The following is a 21276-nucleotide window of genomic DNA, read 5'->3' as shown; positions in this document are numbered from 1 at the left end:
TTTTCAAAAGGAACAACACTTTTGGTGTTTTGCTGTTCCTTTGCAAAAAGGAACAACACTTGTTGTTTTTGCTATTCCTTTGCGAAAAGGAACAACAGTTTTTGCTTTGTTGTTCCTTTGCGAAAAGGAACAACACTTTTTACTTTGCCGTTCCTTTGCGAAAAGGAACAGCACGTTTGTGTTTTGGAATTTTTGCTTTTCCTTTGCGAAAAGGAACAGCACTTTGGCATTTTGGAATTTTTGTTGTTCCTTTGCAAAAAGGAACAACACTTTTTGTTCTGCTGTTCCTTTGCGAAAAGGAACAACACTTTTTGGCTTTGCTGTTCCTTTGCGAAAAGGAACAGCCCGTGTGGATTTTTGCTGTTCCTTTGCGAAAAGGAACAGCCCGTGTGGATTTTTGCTGTTCCTTTGCGAAAAGGAACAGCCCGTGTGGATTTTTGTTGTTCCTTTGCGAAAAGGAACAACACTCTTTGTGCTTTGCTGTTCCTTTGCGAAAAGGAACAGCACTCGCATATTTCTTTTTTTCAAGATGCAGAATGTGGTTAATTCCGCTATTTTCCGCAAGACGAGTCATCCACATGCTCAGTGCAGAGAAGACACCATCAGAACCTTTCTGCTCCTATTTGGACGTTTTGCGATTATGCTCTCCTAAATCCTTTAGATATAGCAATGACATTATGCAATGAACATAAAAGAATGATATACCGAAACCTGCACATCATAAATCGCTATTATTTTAACGGTCAGCATATATAAGAAGACAAGAGGAAGGACATTAACTTTCGTCTTTACTGTCATTATCTTGTTCCTGAACCATGGTTTGGTAATTTTTATCATGTCGATCTCCCTAAAAACTTTCTTGATCATTACTGAGGAATATGAGCAAACAATTTATATCTGTCTGTTGGGATTGTAAGACTTCTTCCACCATTCCCCGCTCTTAAGGAGTGCGGAACCACCCTTATGTGTAATTGAACAAAGAAAAAAGAAGTGTGCTACAAAAGAAGAATAAAAGAGAAAAATAAGAATAAGACATGAAATCATCAAATGCAGGATAGGGGGTCTCATTCAGAGCCAGCCTACCATGATCATAAGGAGGGAAGCGAAGTGGCATTCCCATTACGGCCACCACACCAGGGATATGGTCCAAAGGTAAAATAACAAGCAAACCTTGGAACAGGAGGTCTCATCATGAGCCGGCCTGACCACGTTTCGTGCCTACCTTGTGAATGGCATTATGGTTATCTGGTCACCAAGCCAGCATAATGGCCTGCATTTTGACAAAGCACACTTCAGTAGATACACAAAGGATAATGGTTTCGGAGGGTGAGATAAACAACTTTGCCAAGGTTATGAACACCTGTTGGCAGCAGAGCTCTGTTAATGGCATTGGAGTCGTAATATTTACACCAACAGGTATGATATTAAGTCTGTTTGTCTTTTATATCCTTTGCATGTATCATATGTCACACCCTGATATAATTATCGCATGAACATTATCACCAATCATAGCAACGGAATTGACAATGACTACTGGAGACTTGGTACAGTTAACAGACGTCCAACCCTCGGTTCCTCATTATATCACACTGGCTTATCTTAAAAGCGATCCATTTTTCTGCCTCGGTTTCGGTACTTCGTTGTCCTTTTACAACATGGCATAATTTCCACCTACTGTACTTTATGATTTGACTCCCGACTGGCTGTTGCTCCTCTCTTTGACGGCTGGGGGCAGCCTATCAGATCGCGGGGGGGGGGGGGAGGTGACCTCATTACTCCTATGGTTACGTGGCTGCACACCATTCGGGCAAAATAATAACACGATTTAACGGTATGATGATCTCATTCTACGAACTGCCATCCACGATCTTTCTCTTTGCTGCATGCTCTACGAAAATCCTTCCTAAAAATAGCATCGAGTATCCTCTCTGTTCGGTAAATACTACAGACAGTTGCTGTGTCATTCCCGAGTTTATTTCTGAGAGTAAGCTATGGGCGGGAAAACAATCCGAAGTGAACCGCACAAGCTGATCGCGTCTGCTGCTGCCCGCGAAATTCTGGAAAATGCAGGATGGTTGAATTACTTCAACCGCCTGCAAGAATCGAACGAGGCTGTAGCTTTGGAATTCCTGCAAAATATGCAGGAAAACCACTCTATAGTCGGAGGAAAGCGGATAGAAGTCACGGAGGACATTATTGCAGAAACCTCAGGATTACCAGCTGTTGGACCCAGATGGGAGCTGAAGAAGGAAAGACTGCAGAAAGCAATGGAAATTTTCCAAAGCGAAGGCCAAAGTCTGACAGTCAAAGGGAAAGGAGTTCTGCCGACAACACTGGGGGAACCCTGGACCGAGCTGGCAAAGATAGTGCAGAGCTATATCACCTGCGAAGGGAGAAAAGATGTGGTAAGGGCTCGTCACTTAAAACTTCTAGCTGTTTTGAAGGGAAAATGCTCTGTAAATCTCCCTGCCTTTTTAAATTCATTATTACATGATGTGGCCCGAAGTTTGAAGAAGGCTCAGCACACAGAGATGGTTGTTAGCCACCACGGACTGATTCGGCTAATAATAAGCCACAGTCTTGCCCAACAGCAAGACACCTGGGAGGAATTGGTCGAAACAGTTAAAATGGGACTGGCTTTACTTCGAACCTCCAGCACACTGGAACGTTCGGAAGAACACAAGGAGCCAGAAGCAGAAAGGCATGCTGTTTCAAAACGAAAGCAGTCCTCTAGCACGCCGGAACAATCAGAGAAACGTAAGAAGTCGGCGGCAAAAAAGCATGCTGTTTCGAAACGGAAGCGATCCTCCGATACGCCGGAACGACCAGAGGAACCTAGAGAACCTGTTGGCACTCCCAACCTGCCTGAAAGACCCAGGAAGTCAGCTCGATTGGTTCGAATACGGGGAAGGTTGGAAAAGATTCATAAAACTGCGACCCAACCAATTGAAATCGAGGACGAACCTTCGGAAGACGAAGGTGAATTACCCGAAGGAAATGCTGAGCAATTAGAGGCTGGAACTAACCAGCCAGAAGGAGGAATTGAAGAAGAAAATGCACAATCCATGGGTAGTCCGTTGCAAGACCATCCAGGAGAAGAGGAATTGGCAGCAGTTCTGGCTAATATGGGAGAATACGGCCAAGCCTCCAGTCTAGGAGACATCCTTGATGGTCCCGCAGAAGAAGAATTACCTGAGGAAGGGCATGCAGAAAAAGCAGGGGAAGAAAACCTGCCTGGCTATGGTAATGAATCAGAAGACATCAATTCGGGACAATCTGTCCCCAAGGCACCGGAAGATGTTCCGGGAGAGGAAGAAGAAGTAAAATTAAAGGCCAAACCCTCTGCCGAGGCTAGGGAAATTGCAAAATTGAAGAAGAAGCACCAGAGGATGCTGGGCACGATAGCCAGACTTCGGCAACAAATCAGAATGTTGAAATCCAGTCTGAGAATACAAAAAACTGCAAGACAAAGGAAAAGGACCACGGCAGCAAGAACCCCGAGGGTTAGGGTTCGTTTTGATGGACGAAACCCCATGAGGAGACCTACTGTGGAGGAACAGTCCGTTGTTCCGAATGATAATGAGGAACAGGGTGCTGTTCCAACAGAAACTGCTGTTCCATCTGGCCCGGAGGAACGAATGGACATTCCAATGGAACAGCAAGAGGCTCCGGTGGTAGGAAGACCGTACCAACCCTTTGTTCGCATCAAAAAGGAGACGGATAGCAAAGAGGTTCAAACGGAAGCACCCCCCTCGGGTGTAATTCGGGTCCTAAATTCCAAACAACGCAATAGGAAGGTCCAGGTTAAACTTCCAGCTTCTACAGCTGTCTGGAAGAAAGACTCGAAAACCAGAACCTTGCATAAAATGATGAAGGAAGCCCAGCAGGAGGCCGAGAAGTTGCGAGAACAGACGGTCCCCAAGGAAAGATACGAGGAGCTCCAACAACAACTTCGAAACATCAGTCAGTCTGAGAGCCAGGCCTTTGAAGGATGGTAGAAGGAGCAGGAAAAGGTTGCTAAGGTAACTCGTCGACTAGATAGTGTTGTTAAGCAGATGGACACCTTGTGTTCCTTGTATACTGATTTTTTGACTTGTAGAGACCCTGCTAAAAATTATGCTTTGTTTTTGCTTGAACGTTATTTGAGATTAAAAATAAAAGCTGTTAGGGAAGGAGCACCTATCCATATCAACACTGTTAATGATTTTATAGATTGCTGCAAGCACTATGGATTTAAAGTTCAAAGGTTGTTATGTGAATTCTACTTGCACAATCTTGTCTTAGACCAGGAAACTAATTTGAATCCTGGCCCTTTCGTTGGCGATATACAATTTCAAGCCTTTATCTCATTTGGGGTGAATCAGTTAAAATGGCTTAAAGCTTACAACATCTTCCAAAGGCAAGAAAATAGTTTAGACCTTTGGGTACGAGCTGAACCTAGGGACCCAGCAGCATTATGGAGAGAGCATAGGAGTATGATGAGGATCCCAGGTGTCATGAAGATATTAGGTCCCATGCATGGAGACTTGATCCGAAATGGTCTGGAGTATTTCCTGACTATTAAAGACCAAGCCTTCCATGCTGCAAAGTTTCGCTACCAAACCTCTAACCCAAACATCCAGCTCAGGGAACCCTTTAACTTTGAGAATTTTGAATTGGCTGCCAATCGATTGAGTCTCTATGGGGAACGGATTCTGCGAGCAGGACCATTTTGGTTGGGGTATCGGTTTCGCAGCCCAATTGTTTGGCATCCTGCACCTGGATATCAGGCCCTATATGAGATGCCTGCAGATCAGTTAGACCAGTTCTTTGACCATCTAGTTTCTAATCATGGTTGTCGGCCTCTTCGTGAGATCCCTTCTCCGGCCTACTCTCTCACAGCCCTGCATGTCAATTACAACTTTTTCATGAGGACATGAAACAGGGTAAGCAGGGGGGTGTGTGGAGCACCTGGAAGGTATGCTTTTTGATAAGTAATCTAGTGGTTTTTGAATACTATTTCTAATCTTTTCTGCATTATGAGCCTAAAAATATAAGGGTTTTGGTAAATTGTGTGAAAATGGACAAACGAAGCTCAATCACTAATAATCGATGTTTTCTATGCAGAAGGACGCGGAAATAGGGAATTATCGAGTAAAAACAAGAAGCGCAAGGAAAGTAACTGCTGCCCCGTCGACAGGGAACCGGATGCGGACAAGATCAAGTAAATTGGAGCCGAATAATCCAGGAAAAGAATGCAGGATATCGTGAGGGAGAACGCAAGAAGGAAAGAGGAGACCTGAACGATTAGCGAATCCCTCAGGATCGAAGATCCTGAGGGATCGCTGCTTTAAGCTTATCTTTTGTATCTACACATCTCCGTCATTTCTATTATATAAAGGTACCACGCCATCGAGCATGGGGGACGACTGTTATTATAATTATAAACTCAGAACGATTTTGATCACTGAGCTTTTGTAAGATCTGATTTTGTGTACTTTTGTTAATGCAATCAATATAAAGGATTTGGTGTTCACTTCGTTTCTGCATCTGAAGTAACTCTAAGCAGTGTACCATCGTAGCCAAGGGCCCAGCTCCGACGGTCACTTTCTGTTGTATCATACGGTGATTTGTGTGGTTTGCTTATTTCTTTCATTACAGTAATCCGATATATCCTTTCTATGATAGACTATGCTTATTAATTAATACTTGAATCTGAATAAGTTCTTTAATTCACGTCTCTGTATTACACAAACTGAATCTATTCGAATTGCATCCATTTCTACAGCAAGTTATTGGTATGAATGTTATCATTATTGGATTCATATGAAATAAGTATTTGTAAGGCTTGAAGATCATATCACTTTGTTCAGAAACATAGTCGCATCATACATTACTCTCGGATCGCTACAGTAGTATAGACCGTGTACATACTTCGGGGTTTGCTGTCCCATTTGGGTTGCTGTTCCATTTGGATTTGTTGTTCCTTTTGGGTTTGCTGTTCCATTTGGATTTGCTGTTCCATTTGGGCTGCTGTTCCATTTTGGTTTGCTGTTCCATTTTATATGATTGACGTTTCCTGTTTATGATAGTTTGCTGTTCCATTTCATTACAGTTGTTCCATTTTAAGAATTGTTGTTCCATTTTACTTTCGCTAATCTGCCTTTATTGCTTTCGCGTGATAGTAGGCCTAAGGCTGTCGTGAGCCCAGCAAGACGCTGCCTAGCTCCCTGACCTATAAGCCCATGCTTTGGTTTTCTTTCTTTATCAGTTTCTAAAGGGAAGGGTTATTGGTTCCGTACCCTTGACTGATCATTTGCCTTGTGTGATTTCACTTTCTGAATTGGTTTAGTTACAGCTTAGTGTTGTTTCCTTTCAAGTCATTAGAACGCTATACTATCGAGCACTACTTGGACAGAACAGCCTCGGATTGAGTTACTCCTTGAAAGAACAAAACGATCCCGGATTGACTTAATAATGTGGAATAATTGGTGGTGTGAGAGACCCTAGTTATCGCTCTACAACAGCTACCTTGCTCCTCATCTTTTTTGTGATTAAGAAAGTCAACTAGCAGTCTTACTCCATGAATCCATGCCCAATGGTTTGAAATTTACCACCATATGCCTTGCCTCTCTACTTGAAACATCATCTTTCCAACTGTTAAGTTATGGTATGTTCTATGCTTATAATAGTTTACTTCGTTTTCTTATTATATTCCACCGATTAGCAATCACATGTACATAAAGTAAAGTGCAGATAGAACATTAAACGATCGACAGAAAACAAGCCAAGACAAGAGACACAAGATGTGGCGGCTAGCCAGGGACAAACCCCACAATGTGTGGGGAAACCCTTTGATCAAATCTTCTTTTATCTTCAATAATTCAGTAGAGAGAAATAGTACAATAAATCTGATTCATATTAGCAGTAGCAAACCCTAGATCAGTAGCATCAGCATTAGCGACTTCATTATCAAACTAGGGCAGACCATATCTCACAAACCGACAGTCGGATTGCCTTCATTCCACCACCAAAAGTTTCGGCTTCCAGAGGAGGTTCAGGTGAACCTTCAGCACATTTCATATGAGGAGATCTTCTAGGCCACGCAAGTCAATCTTTACTTTTGCAGTTGTAGCTTCAGTTTCAGCAGTTTCTGGCTTCAAACTAGGGCAGTCGATATCTTGCAAACCGTTCGTCGGATTGACTTCATTCCACCACCAAAAGTTGCGGCTTTCAAAGGGGGTTCAGATGAACCTACAACATATTTCAGATGAGGAGATCTTCTAGGCCACGCAAGTCAATATTTACTTCTGCAGTAGCAGCTTCAGTTTCAGCAGTTTCCGGCTTCAAACTAGGGCAGTCGATATCTTGCAAACCGTTCGTCGGATTGACTTCATTCCACCACCAAAAGTTGTGGCTTTCAAAGGAGGTTCAGATGAACCTACAGCACAGTTCCAAAGATGATATATTCTAGGCCACGCAAGTCAATCTTTACTTCTGCAGTTGCTGCTTCAATTTCAGCAGTTTCTGGCTTCACATGTGTGAGAGAGAGAGACCCATTTCAGCGCAGTAGAAAAGAGACTCGTATCTGCGCAGTAGAGAGAGAGAGATGTGATGAGATGAGTGAGTCCAAATGAGGAAAATTTCTCTTATATTTATACACAACATTGGTGGGTGAATAGATGCGACTGTTGGGCTTCTGAGCCTACATGAGTTGTAGGTCGGCTTGATAATAATTCCATAATAAAAATAAATTCATATCTCCATGAATACTTATTCGAATTGGATGATCTTTATATCAATCCTACACCTCTCGACGAGAGGAATCTAATAAAAATATTACCATCCATGAATAAGATGACCCACATGAAGTTTTGCCCTGTTTTCCAATTTTAACACTCCCTCTCAACCATGGAGAACTTCATCTGCAATCTGTCTATCGGTCGTTACTATTCATCCATCAAATGCACTGCCTTGTACAGCCTGACCCTTGCCCTGCTCTGCTCTATTTTGCCTATTCTGCTTTGTCTTGTTCTGCCTTGCACTGATCTGTACTGTTTTGTTCTGTTCTGTTCTGCTCTTGCATTGTTCTATTCTGCTCTGCTTTATTCTGCCTATTCTGCTTTGTCTTGTTCTGCCCTGCACTGATCTGTACTGTTTTGCTCTGCTCTTGCATTGTTCTATTCTTCTCTGCTTTTGTCCGAATTATGAAGAAGAAGAAATGATTGAGGATGTATCATACTAACTCAAAGTCAGTCTCAGAGTATGTACCGCTGGTCCCAGACCAGTCTCAGCCGACCCGAAGTCAGCTTGATAGTAAGTACCACTCCTACCACTGGTCCCAGACCAGTATCATTGATCCCAGATCAATGGAGGTCATCCTAGCGTAGGGAGTATGGTAGTTACAATGATGCATCCATCGGTACTACTATGGTCCCTAACTTCATTTCCCTACTCATTGATTAGATGAGAGGTACTTCCCATGAGTCCCAGACTGCATGGGTAGGATGCCTCGACAGGAGAACTAATCAATCCTGTCCTCACAGGAGAACACATCAATCCTGCTACAATTGCCATGGAGAACACATCAATCCAGGCCTCACAAGAGAACTAATCATCCTGCTACACAGGAGAGCGAATCATCCTGTTCCACAAGAGAGTGAATCATCTTGTCCCACAAGAGAGCGAATCATCTTGTTCCAGTGCGCACCACCAGGGGAGGGTGAGTCACCCTGCGGTCGTATGTACATCAATCCAGGCCTCACAGGAGAACTAATCATCCTGCTACACAGGAGAGCGAATCATCCTGTTCCACAAGAGAGCGAATCATCTTGTCCCACAAGAGAGCGAATCATCTTGTTCTAGTGCGCACCACCAGGGGAGGGTGAGTCACCCTGTGGTTGTATGTTGCTCTAGTAATAACCGCAAGCCCTCAGAGCTCCCAGAGCTCAATGTATGCAACATGTAGGACCCTGGTACAAGGGTTTCTTACCGACTCCAAGCCGTTTGGGAAAATCACAGATTAGATCTTTCCTCGGGGCGTTTACAAGGTGTATCAACCTGTACATCATCTTAATGCGATGGAGCCTCCTTGCTCATCAAATTACCATATCCAAGATGATGTCTATCTGCTGGAGCAATCGACGAATACGAGATTCCTCAATAATCGAATCCCACCTCTGGTTTTAATAGAGAATCACAGTGGTATCCAATGTAAATCCAAACAACTCACTGAAGAGCTTTCGCAACCAGACTACCTCACACGAGGTTAGGCTAGCAACAATATATCCGGCTTCGGCGGTGCTCAAAGCCACCGACTTCTGCTTCCTGCTCATCCAGGATATCGAAGCAGATCCCAAGGTGAAACAGCACCCGGAAGTGCTCTTACGGTCCACCACACTACCTGCCCAATCAACATCAGTATATCCAAGTAGTCTCACATCTCTGGCAGTGTATCTTAATCCATGAGAGATTGTGTCCTGAAGACATCTGAGAAGATTCCTGGCATCAATGAGGCTCAACCAAATATGAGCTCACAATGTTAACTGCAAAAAATATGTTCAGACGGAGGTTGACCAAGAACATCGATGCGAATGAGTTTATGAAACTCAGAGGCATTTCCCAAATCTGGTTCGACATCACTACCATATAACTTCTAAAAGTTAAGATCCTTGAGGTAGTCACAGGCTTGCAATCCATCATACCAAATCTTTCCAATATCTTTACCACATATTTCCCTTGAGATAGGAAAATTTCCCTTGGCTTCTACCATACTTCAAGTCCTAGGAAGTAGTGCATCAGTCTTAGGTCTTTCATTTCAAATTTAGAGGCCAACTCCCTCTTACATTTGTGAATGAGAGGGTCTGCACCTGTTAGAAAGATGTTATCCACATACAATACCAGTATGAGAGGCTTGTCATCTTCAACCTTAAAGTAAATGTTAGGATCGACTTCACTCCTAGTGAATCCCAGCTTTATCAAGTAGCTTTCGATCCTCTCATACCATGCTCGGGGTGCTTGCTTCAGCCCATAGAGAGCTTTCTTCAACCTGCATACATGATATTTTCGATCATAAGTCTCAAATCCTTCGGGTTGCTCCACGTAGACCTCTTCTTTGATCGAGCCATGCAAGAACACAGTCTTGACATCCATCTGATGTAGGTTACATCCTTGTGAGGCGGCAAGGGCTATGATCGAGTAGATGGTCATATATCTGGCAACAGGTGCAAAAATCTCATCATAGTCTATACCTTCCTTTTGGGAGAAACCTCGAGCAACAAAACGAGCCTTATACTTTTCCGTGCTTCCATCTGCTGCATGCTTTATCTTGTAAAGCCATTTTGAAGTAACAATTGTCTTGTCCAGGGTCTGGGAACTACTTCCCAGACATCATTCTCCATAATAGACTCATATTCTACGGTCATAGCATCCTTCCATACTTGATGCTTGACGGCATCTGAGAATGACGAAGGCTCATTTTGTATGATCGTGCTCATGATGGTCAGGTATCCTTGATACCTATTAAATTTCTTACTTTGACGGAAGGTTCCTCAGGGTGCAGCATGTCCTTTAGCATCATCAAGTATCCCCCTAATCCATGAAGGCCTCTTCCTAGAAGAGGAAGGCTCATGTGGATGAGAATCTATCAGATCCATGGGTTCTTCTACATCAGGCATTGATTCATCATCCTTTTCTTTCGGTTCTCTGGTGTTGGCTTCTTGAGATCTCCTCAAAGTCGATAGATTGTTCACCTTGCGGTGAACTTTCCTTTAGGAGTCTTGGAACCCAATGCTCGATGAGGGCATCGATTTTGTACATATACGACGGTGATTGTAGTTTCAGCCCATAGAAACATCAGAAGTCTTTGATCATGTAGCATGGCCCAGACATCTTCCATCATCGTGCGGTTCTTCCTTCCCACCACACCATTCTGCTCAGGAGTATGTGGTGTAGTAGTCTCCCTCTTAATGCCAACCTCAGGTATGCCTGAGTGAAATAATTGTAATATATCAGAGGACTTGCTTTGGCTTGAGGGGAATGGTCCCCTTTTGAGCTTTCCTTCAGCACATCCTGGACATACACCTTCATTCTCTATTCAGAATTCGGGCATCCCTATCACCATTTGTCTTACACCGAGTATAGCTTTATAATGAACGGGGGAAAACCTCTAATGCCAAAGTTCAGACTGAAGAGATATGTCATAAGACATGACACCTAGCAGACTTCCATCGACCTGATATAATGAATCAACACTAAAACCAAGAGTAAAGGCATCTTTAACATTATTTTTCCATATACATACCTTGCCATCGCTGAAGGTTACCTTGTAGCCTTTGTCTTCCATTCCCGAGATGGACACTAGGTTCTTTTTGAGGTCATGTGCATTTAATACATCCTGGAATTTCTGGCCTTCTTGAATGCTTGTCCTCTTCCTTGATCCCAGCTCTCCTCTTACCTTTGCTATTGAATTTGTCATTCCTTTGATTGCCATCAGAGGGATTTCGAGTTGCACCACTGCATACTGTACCATGCTTCTCTGATCATGATTATCATCATGCTGCCTGTTAACACCCAGGTTGTTCCCTATGACTCCCAAGGGAATACGGCCGGGGTAACCACTAACCAATCTTTGGATCACCGCTTCTAGCCTAACAGTGATCAGAGAGGGCTCTCTCTTTATGATTTGTAACTGTTTGTTGTAGGGTTTTAGGCTAGCTATTATGCACTGTGTTTTGTTTATGTTTGGTTGGTGAAATTCCTTTTAGGTTCTAGTGAAGTAGTTTTCTGAGAAGTTGAGTACCATTGGGCAATGGAGTCTGTAGCTGTATGTGTTTGAAGTTTTGAGATGAAAGATGGGACTTACAGGGCCATTTGGGAGTTTAATAGAACAGATTTTTGATTAAAAGACTGGAAACAGGTAGCACGAATAGTGAAAGCATTCAAGAATTTCCACTATTTATCTATGTGTTCCCAACAGATAGCTTTAAGAAGAGAAAACAGAGGTCTTAGGGGCAAAGTTGAATCCCTGAGAATGACTGTTATAATAAAAACACAGTTTTGAATTGCAGCATTTAAGAATTACAATTCAATTACTGTATAAGAGGAAAACATTTATAATAGCTCAGTTTGAGTCCAGGGTAAACATAGTTAAATCCTGGTACTATCCTTTCACCTTGCTATCAAGTGTAAACATAAGAACAGTAAAGAGAACAAAAGACTCAAGACAGACACGACAAAGAGATTTGAGAATACTTATAGTTTTATGCAACACCCATGGAATCCTGTAACATGCATCCTTCACCACAAGATATCAAACACACCAAACTTCTGGAAGTTCCATTCCTCCTTTGTATTAATTCTCTGAAAATATTACAGCAGATGGAAGTTATCCAAGAGAAAATTCCAGCAACCTCTTCAGCATCTGTGAAGGGTCTATATATACTAGCGGTGGTCTACAGAAATATCTGAGTTCTGCGTTATCTCAGTCTTTACATTCCCACCAACTATCTAAGATATTATGTCGAAAATTTATTACACATTTAATACACAGCACAGGCATCTTAATGCTCTGTCAGAAGATATTTAGCTTTATAAGAATAGCTAAGTCGGTCTGAATATTTGGAGTTAATGCATAGAAAACCCGACTGTAGGCTGGTACACTATGTCTCGGACCTGTCAGCTGTGACTTTGACTGCTGCTGGTGGCGAGTGACTGGTCTGGCTGAGTTGGCTCAGCCTCTGCCTTTTCATGTGGGTATTAATTCCCAAAATTGTCACTGTATGTACCTGCTTCTTCCTTCTGCGCTATTGGTTCTGGCCTGTCAAAATTGTCTGGGTCAAATGCCTCCAGACATCCTGTGTGGGCAGTTGATGTGCCAAAATTGCCCCTAGAGTCTCATCTGCTTCTGTGAACTTGAAGAAATTGGGTGGTGTATCAAACAGATGCTCTATCTCATTCATGAGAAAAAACAGGTTCTCCACTCTGTCATACATCATTTGCCCTGTAGCTGGCCCTGGCTCCTTTGAAGTGCTGGGAGGTTTTGCAATCTCTGCTACTGCATGGGCATCAATTCTCTTGTTATAGTTGTCCAGGGTGAGCAGTCTTCCCACGCTGCTCAAAATGTTGGGGAGGCCTCTGTTCTGCAGGGTTACAAACTTCTCCAGGAACCTGTTAATTTCTGTTTGCATGTCCTGTGTCCTTCTCTCCAAGGTTCCAATCAAGTTTCTCAATGTAACAACTCTCTTGGCTATGGCAATTGTTTCTGTCCTGTTGTTGATTCCCATGCTAGCCAATTGAGTGCTGGTTTTATAATTCAGGATATTGATCATCCTGGTAGCTGCTTCTGGCATGTGCCCAAGGCTTGCCCTTGCTCTCTGTATTTCCTTGTTTGCTTTGGTGATGAGCACCATTTGTTCATCCATGGTTTCAATGTATTGCCACTGTTTGGCAATGGATCTCCCAATGTTGCTCCACAACACTGCTTTCATATCAGCTGTCACCCTTTCCAGTGCAAGCTCTTTTTCCAGCTCAGCAATCCTTCTCTTAAGGGTTTTCACCTCTCTCTCCTTGGCTGCCTCATTTTGTTTGCTTTTATCAAATTTCTCATTAACATTAGCCAAGTTCTGTTTGAGCCCATCCAGCTCTTTCATTTGAGCTTCCATAGCTCGGATCTCTGCTTGTAGCTTCTGCATGTCTAAGCTAGCAGCTTGCTCTGATGTTGTTGTGGGGGCTGTGGATGGTGCTGTAGCTCCTGTTTGCTGAGGAGGAGGAGTGATGATCGGAGGTGTTTCCTCAAGATTTATTATTAATGGAGGAGGCTGGGAGGATTGACCTTCCCCTTTCTGTTTCATGGCTTCTTGTAGTGCTGCCTTTGCAGCTTCAGTTTGTCCTAGCTGGTCTTGAGTCCTAACCAGCTCTTTGTATAAGGATACCAGCAGGTCTGTGGTATCTTTTTCTTGCCGTTGCTGGGCAACTTCATCTGTTTGTGGATGGATGGTGGCCGGGAGTTTGATTTTCTTTCTTAGGGCTGCCATGTCTGCATCCCTTATTTTCAGCAGTTCTTGGATGCCTTTGACATCCTTGGGATCATGTCCTATCTCTATGATTACCTCCTCCAAGGATTTGATCCTGTTGTCCTTGGCCTGTGAGGATGCTCGTTCCAATTCTAGCTGGGATGATGTATTGTCTAGGCTGCTCTTTAACTTGTAATTTTCCAGTGTCTCATCTGCCAGGGAGGCATACACCATTTCACCCGTTTGTTTGTGTAACTCTATCTTATCCATGGGGTGAATATCTTTAGCCAGAACCTCCATATTTGTTCTCAAATAGTCTGAGGTGGACTGAGGATGTAGAGTTGTGGGCATGAAATGGCTCATTATCATTTTTCCCTCACTCACATCAAAAGCAGACATTAGTCTCTGCTGGTTGCTGGGAGCTAGTTTTAACAAGTGATCATAGAGTTGCACTTTTATGGGATCACTCCTTCTCTTGATTTCTATGAACTGCTGCTTTATACTTGAGTGCCCCTCTCTATGCTGACCAGAAGAGCTGACCTCTCCTCCCATTGTCATATCTGGTCCTCTTTGAGATGAGCTGGCCGAGAGTTCTCCACTGGGTGGGCCCATGCCCATGGCCTGCCTTACTGCTATGTCCTCCTCTTGGGAGTCATTCAATCTTTGTCTCTTCTCTCCTCTGATAAAGGATGAAGTCTGGGGAGTCTCTCTTTCTCTCTTTCTGGTTAAGTCCTCCTTCTGAGGTGTTTGGAGGACTGAGCTGTCCACATTGATGTCTGTTCTTGGAGGCAACTCTGTTTGGGGCTGCTGTTCTGTAGAACCGGGCAAATCTGTCTCTTTATTTTGCTGTAATGGCTGCTGCCCACTAGTTGGTGGTTTATCTTGTTGCTGCCCCAACTCCCGTTCTTCCATTTCTTCTTGCTGCTGTAGCAAGGTGTCAACCTGTTCTTCTGTTAATATAGGTGGTTGTTCCACCTGTTTGCCTTTGTCCTTGCTTGCTGCTTGGGTTGTCTGCTCGGCAGCTCGCTGTTGTGTTGCTGGTGTTGTGGTGGCTGCCCCAATTTGCCTCCTGTAGGAAATAGGCACCTGTCCACAAGTTTCCAAGTCAGCTTGTTTTTGGACATTTCTAGCCTCTTGCTCAAGTATTTCTTCATTAGTCATTTGCTCTACTAATGTGCCCTCTTCCCAATCTGGTGCATTTGCATATTTTTCAATTTCAGGTAATCTGGCATGAGCATAGTTGCCTAACTTATACCTGATCCTCCTGAGGGAAATAGAGTGGTTAGGGTCATATGGAATCCACTCAAAACTAGTTTTCAACTGGAGTCCTTCCAGGATCCTGTCTGCCTCTTTCCAGCCTTCTTCCTTCCTGTTGTATAAGAAGGGACCTAGCTGATTTCTCACTTTCAACTGTGATTTCTTGTTTTTACTCTGAAAGTGTAGGTAATCTGAGTTCCCAAATTGCCTGAAATATTCTAAGGCAAACAGTCTCATGGGAACGTACCTTGGCAGCCTAAATGGATTTAATTCACATCCATACACCCTAATGACTGTGTGATTCTGGTAGAAGTACCAGTTGCCGATGTTGTAAAGCTTGTTCAAATGAAGAATTCTTTTCATGTCATCGGTCAGTCTAGGAGAAGGGGCACCTTGCAGCACTGCTAGGGCTGGATGAACAAATAAATCAATAAACTCACAGTATGTATAAGGTGATAGTGAGGTACGATGGAACACAGGGGTCCAAAAAACAACTGATCTTGGGGTTCCTTGGGCGTTGAGTGGCCTCAAAGGGACAGAGAAGGTAGCTGGCTGGTTGAACAAGAACAGATGGTATATGTAGGAGGTGTATCTGAACAGCCTCTCCCTCTTCAAGTTCATGAACTGGTCATGAATCTTCTCAGCTATATAAGTTGCATAATCATAGTGGATAGCTGGAGGCTTACCTGGGGCAAATATGGACAGCATTGCCAATATGCAGTCATCTACATCTTCTAGTCCTCTGAATCCTAGGACATAGCCAATCAAGTCCACCATCATCCTGCCCAACTCATTCAGGTATTGGTATCCAATGGGAGGGGTTCTGACTGCTTCAGAGCTAGGTGTGACAAATAGCTGGTTAATCTTCACAATCTGGTCATTAGACAGGTTATTTCCTCTCTTTATCAAATCTTGCATGGAAAGAGGGGTCAACTTCTTGGCTGTATGGAAATGCAGCATCTGATTTATACTCTCTGGAGTGATCTGAAACAGGACTAGGCCTGTGGGGCTAATGACTGCCCTTTGGCTGGGGTCATAGCGCTCTTGGCAACTGTAGATAAGCTCTGGCATGGGATTAACTTGGGGAAGGTTGTATATGGGCAAATTTGATTCCCAAATTCCCAGGATATCTGCTCCACTCATGTGCTGGGCTCTCAGTTCATTTAACATTTGGATATTATACTTAGTTCCCATAGGAAACCAGTCCAACATCTGGTAATCCATGTCTCCCAGGGCTTGCCATGCTAGTTCTCGGTGAGGAGCATTGATAGGCTTGATATTTAATGCAATAGGGGTCTCCATAGCTTCTGAATGGGCAAATATTGCAATTTGACAAGTGACTGGCAAAAACAGACTGCAGACTGCCCTCAGTGGGAAAATAACTTGATTTTTTGAATTGTCAGAGGGGAATTTACCAGCTAGAAATTGAAATACTGCTGGTAATTGGTAACAGAGCCTCTTTGGGGCCTAAGTGAGCTTCTGGTAGTAGTTCGGAGGTATTTAGCAGTGAATTTGCCGGGGAAACGCAGAGCTGAGGGGTTTTTAGATGAATTGCAGTTTGTTACAACTCTGCAGGGAATTTTTGGACTTCACAGAGACAATGGTGGAGATATAACCCTGTTCTAGCGGTGAAAAAGTCTGTTTTACGGTCCTATTATGCCTGTGAGCAGATTAGAGCAGAATGCAGGCCGTATGGAGGGCAGGGCAGGGTAAATACCTGTAATTCGACGTGCAGAGGTCGTGGCAAGGTGTACTGCAGCTGCTGACGTGGTCGCTTGGGCTAATTGTACCGGTTGGCGGAAATCCAGGCAGAAATGGCTGAGCAGAGTGTACAGACGAAATAACAGTGAAATGGTAAAAAACGCGCAAAATTCGGTTAATATGAGTTTTTTACCCATTTGGCGCTTTTTTATGATGACGTCAGCATGACGTCATTGGTGGGTCACGGTGATGTGACGTCAGCTGACGTCATCGGGGAGGACGTGGCTGAAGACGACAGGTCAACGGGGGTGAGGTGGCAGTCCAGTCAGCGGTGAGCTGGACGTGGCAGAACGGTCAATAGCGGACGGGCGGAGGTTAAGCCGTGAAGGTTACGGTTAAGGCTCTAACCGTCACGGTCTCTCGGGGCGGTTAGAGTACGGCGCCCAGGGTGTCAGAGGGAGCTCCGAGACGGTCTAACGGGCGACGCGTGGCAGAGGCATGACGAGGCGCAACGTCATGTTCTCGGGAGTTAACGCGCGGACGTGGACGGCGTTCCGATATTGCTATGGGCCGTCGGATCTGGAGGGCTTGATCCGACGGCTGGCGGAGGTGTAAGGTGCACGGCGGATAGGGCGGCGGAAAATTTAACGTTTATGGGTTTTGGCATAGTTTTTCAAATGTTTTTTCTGCCCACCCGCGCTTGCCTTTGGGAATGTGCCGAAAGCGGGATTTGATTTTTGTAAGGTTTGCAGAGGGTTTTGTGGGCTAGAGGGGTTTAAAGAGGGGTTTTTACCCATGCAAAGGTATTTTTTGAGGGGAAATGATCTGCAGCAAAGGGAGAGTATCGGAGATAGGTTCACCATGGTGGCCAGATGCCACTATGATCCCTCTTTGCAGATTTCTCGGCTATTATGCCTAGGGGAGGGAATATATAACATTTAGGGCTTTATACACCTTAGTGTTATTATTATTAGGGCAAGGGGTAGAATAAGGGAGTTAAATAGTAGAATTAGGAGTTAGTGAAGTGAAGGAGGGGAATCTTTGAGAAAGGGGATGTTAATGATGGAGTAAGGGGGAAAAAGTGAAGTTAGTGATGCTTTCTGCTGTGAATCCATGAAATTCACCACCTTTTCTGCTGATATGTCCATTGCCTTGGCAAAATATCTTTGACAACTATGTAATGGTGAACCTGTCCTTTCTGCAACCACAACTGCCTACCCAACTATTTCACCTAACATTTTTTAGTTTCTTCTTGGAGGGGCACTTAGACTTGCAACCCTCAATTGCCTTTTCTTTTCTTTGGCTTTTTCCTTTTTTTACTCTATCTGTTTCTACCCTTATCTCTTCCAAGGTCCCAGATTAGGCTTTTGGGAACCTTTGTTTCTCTACCTGAACTACTTATCTGCCAAGATTAAGCTGTTTGGACAGAATTCTTTCTCTATTCTACAACTCAAAATTGAAACATGGCATGATCCAGATTAGACTGTTGAATCATCCACAAAAATGTAATAAGGTCCTCAATATCTGAAGTAATTTCACACACCTCTGATTTCCCGGAAATATGGGATCTTTGTAGTAACAAAGCAGAGCATATTTGGATTTTCGATAATCAATCATGAAATATGAAACCTATTACTATAGGTATCCAACACTGCCCATGTCCATGATTTTATCCATCATAATGCTGCTCAAACTAGTGTGCATCATCATCATGCTATCCTATACGTTCATGATCTCATGTTGCCCTTTATGTCCATGATCTCATTCATCATGATGCTCATGATCTCATACATAGTGACTTGCTTTATTGCAAATGTAACATCGTCATTTTCTTCTAGCCTTAGGTCCAGCCTTTCCTTTTGTTTTAGTCCTGGAATTATTTCTTTTCTTTGCATGAGAAGAAAAGGCAATAGGAGGACCTTTAGGCATGGGCATTTCCTGCACTTCTTCCCTTGTTTCTTCCTGAATGCATCTAGCCATTAATTCCTTGAAACCAGGAATTACATTATAGTTCAAAAGAGTAGTCCTGAACACATACCATTCAAATGGCAATCCTCCAAGAGTTGTGAGTGCCATTTCTCTGTCAGTAATAGTTTCCCCAATAGAGAGGAGATCATTCTTGATCTCGGTGATTCTTAAGAAGTATTCTTGCATAATTTCATCTTTACCCTTCTTGATTTCCCTCAGCTTATTTCTAAGAAAGAAAACTTGATTTGCATAATTAACTTTAAATAAACTCACCAGTCTGTCGTAGATTTCCTTGGAGGTGTCTAGATCAGAGATGTAGGCCACCAAGCGCTTGTCGATAGAGTCCCGGATGATCTTCTTTGTTTTGACTTCACCATTTGTTCTAGGCAGCAGCGGATGCATTTGATGGAGGCTCACCAATATTTCCTCTTACATGGTCCAGCACTTCTTGATCTTCAAGGGTTAGATCGATAGACATATTTCATCCGTGATAGTCAGCTTTCTCACGGAGCTTGTCTTCGGTAGGAAAGAGTGTTGAGGACCCCATAGTTCTTTTAGGATAGCCTTGCCAATCTTCTCTTCAATGATTGCTCTTGCTCTTGCTCGGGCTTTGTCTTCACCTTAGCTCTGATACCATGTTAAGTTATGGTATGTTCTATGCTTATAACAGTTTACTTCTTTTTCTTATTATATTCCACTGATTAGCAATCACATGTACATAAAGTAAAGTGCAGATAGAACATTAAACGATCGACAAAAAACAAGCCAAGACGAGACACAAGATGTGGCGGCTAGCCAGGGACAAACCCTAAAATGTGTGGGGAAACCCTTTGATCAAATCTTCTTTTATCTTCAATAATTCAGCAGAGAGAAATAGTACAATAAATCTGATTCATATCAGCAGTAGCAAACCCTAGATCAGTAGCATCAACATTAGTGGCTTCATTAACAAACTAGGCAGACCATATCTCATAAACCGACAGTCGGATTGACTTCATTCCACCACCAAAAGTTTCGGCTTCCAGAGGAGGTTCAGGTGAACCTATAGCACAGTTCATATGAGGAGATATTCTAGGCCACGCAAGTCAATCTTTACTTCTGCAGTTGCAGCTTCAGTTTCAGCAGTTTCCGGCTTCAAACTAGGGCAGTCGATATCTTGCAAACCGTTCGTCGGATTGACTTCATTCCACCACCAAAAGTTGCGGCTTTCAAAGGAGGTTCAGATGAACCTATAGCATAGTTCAGATGAGGAGATCTTCTAGGCCACACAATTCAATCTTTACTTCTGCAGTAGCAGCTTCAGTTTCAGCAGTTTCCGGCTTCAAACTAGGGCAGTCGATATCTTGCAAACCATTCGTCGGATTGACTTCATTCCACCACCAAAAGTTGCGGCTTTCAAAGGAGGTTCAGATGAACCTACAGTGTAGTTCCAAAGAGGAGATATTCTAGGGCACGCAAGTAAATCTTTACTTCTGCAGTTGCTGCTTCAATTTCAGCAATTTTTGGCTTCACATGTGTGAGAGAGAGAGACCCATTTCAGTGCAGTAGAGAAGAGACTCATATCTGCGCAGTAGAGAGAGAGAGATGTGATGAGATGAGTGAGTCCAAATGAGGAAAAGTTCTCTTATATTTATACACAACATTGGTGGGTGAATAGATGCGACTGTTGGGCTTCTGAGCCTACATGAGTTGTAGGTCGGCTTGATAATAATTCCATAATCAAACTAAATTCATATCTCCATGAATACTTATCGGAATCGGATGATCTTTATATCAATCCTACACCTCTCGACGAGAGGAATCTAATAAAAATATTATCAGCCATGAATAAGATGACCCACATGAAGTTTTTCCCTGGTTGCCAATTTTAACACCAACCAAAACACAAACAAAACCCCTGAACTCAATAGCTAGCCTAAAATCATCATCAAAAAAGCTAAATCAAAAGAGAGAGCCCTCTATGATTGCAGGTGGGCTAGAACCTGCAGTCCAAAGTTAGTTTGTGGTTACCTCGGCCATACCCTTTCTGGAGCTTAAGTACAACCTGAGTGTTAAAATCACCAATGAAGTCTAAACCCCATTGTCGAAAAGGTATTTCTGTAGAGATTGGCTTGAGGGCTAAAGGTAAGATCTTTTTCTTCCCCTAAAAAAATTAGCATTTGTGACAGGAGGTCACATATTTTTTGACATCAACAAACAAGATAGGCCAGTATAAACCAGCTCTAAGGATTTTATCTGTAGTGGTCTTCTAGTAAAGGTGTCCTCCATAGTCACTTGCATGAAATTCTTCCAAAACTTTGTCAGAATATTCTTTTAATAATAAATTGAGAAGAATACCTTCATGATCTCTGCAAAACAG

This window comes from Pinus tabuliformis, chromosome 8 (genome assembly GCF_031772625.1).
Source record: "Pinus tabuliformis cultivar Carrire ecotype Pingquan chromosome 8, CPIR1, whole genome shotgun sequence".
Lineage (NCBI taxonomy): Eukaryota > Viridiplantae > Streptophyta > Pinopsida > Pinales > Pinaceae > Pinus > Pinus tabuliformis.
This window is presented reverse-complemented; position numbering follows the sequence as displayed.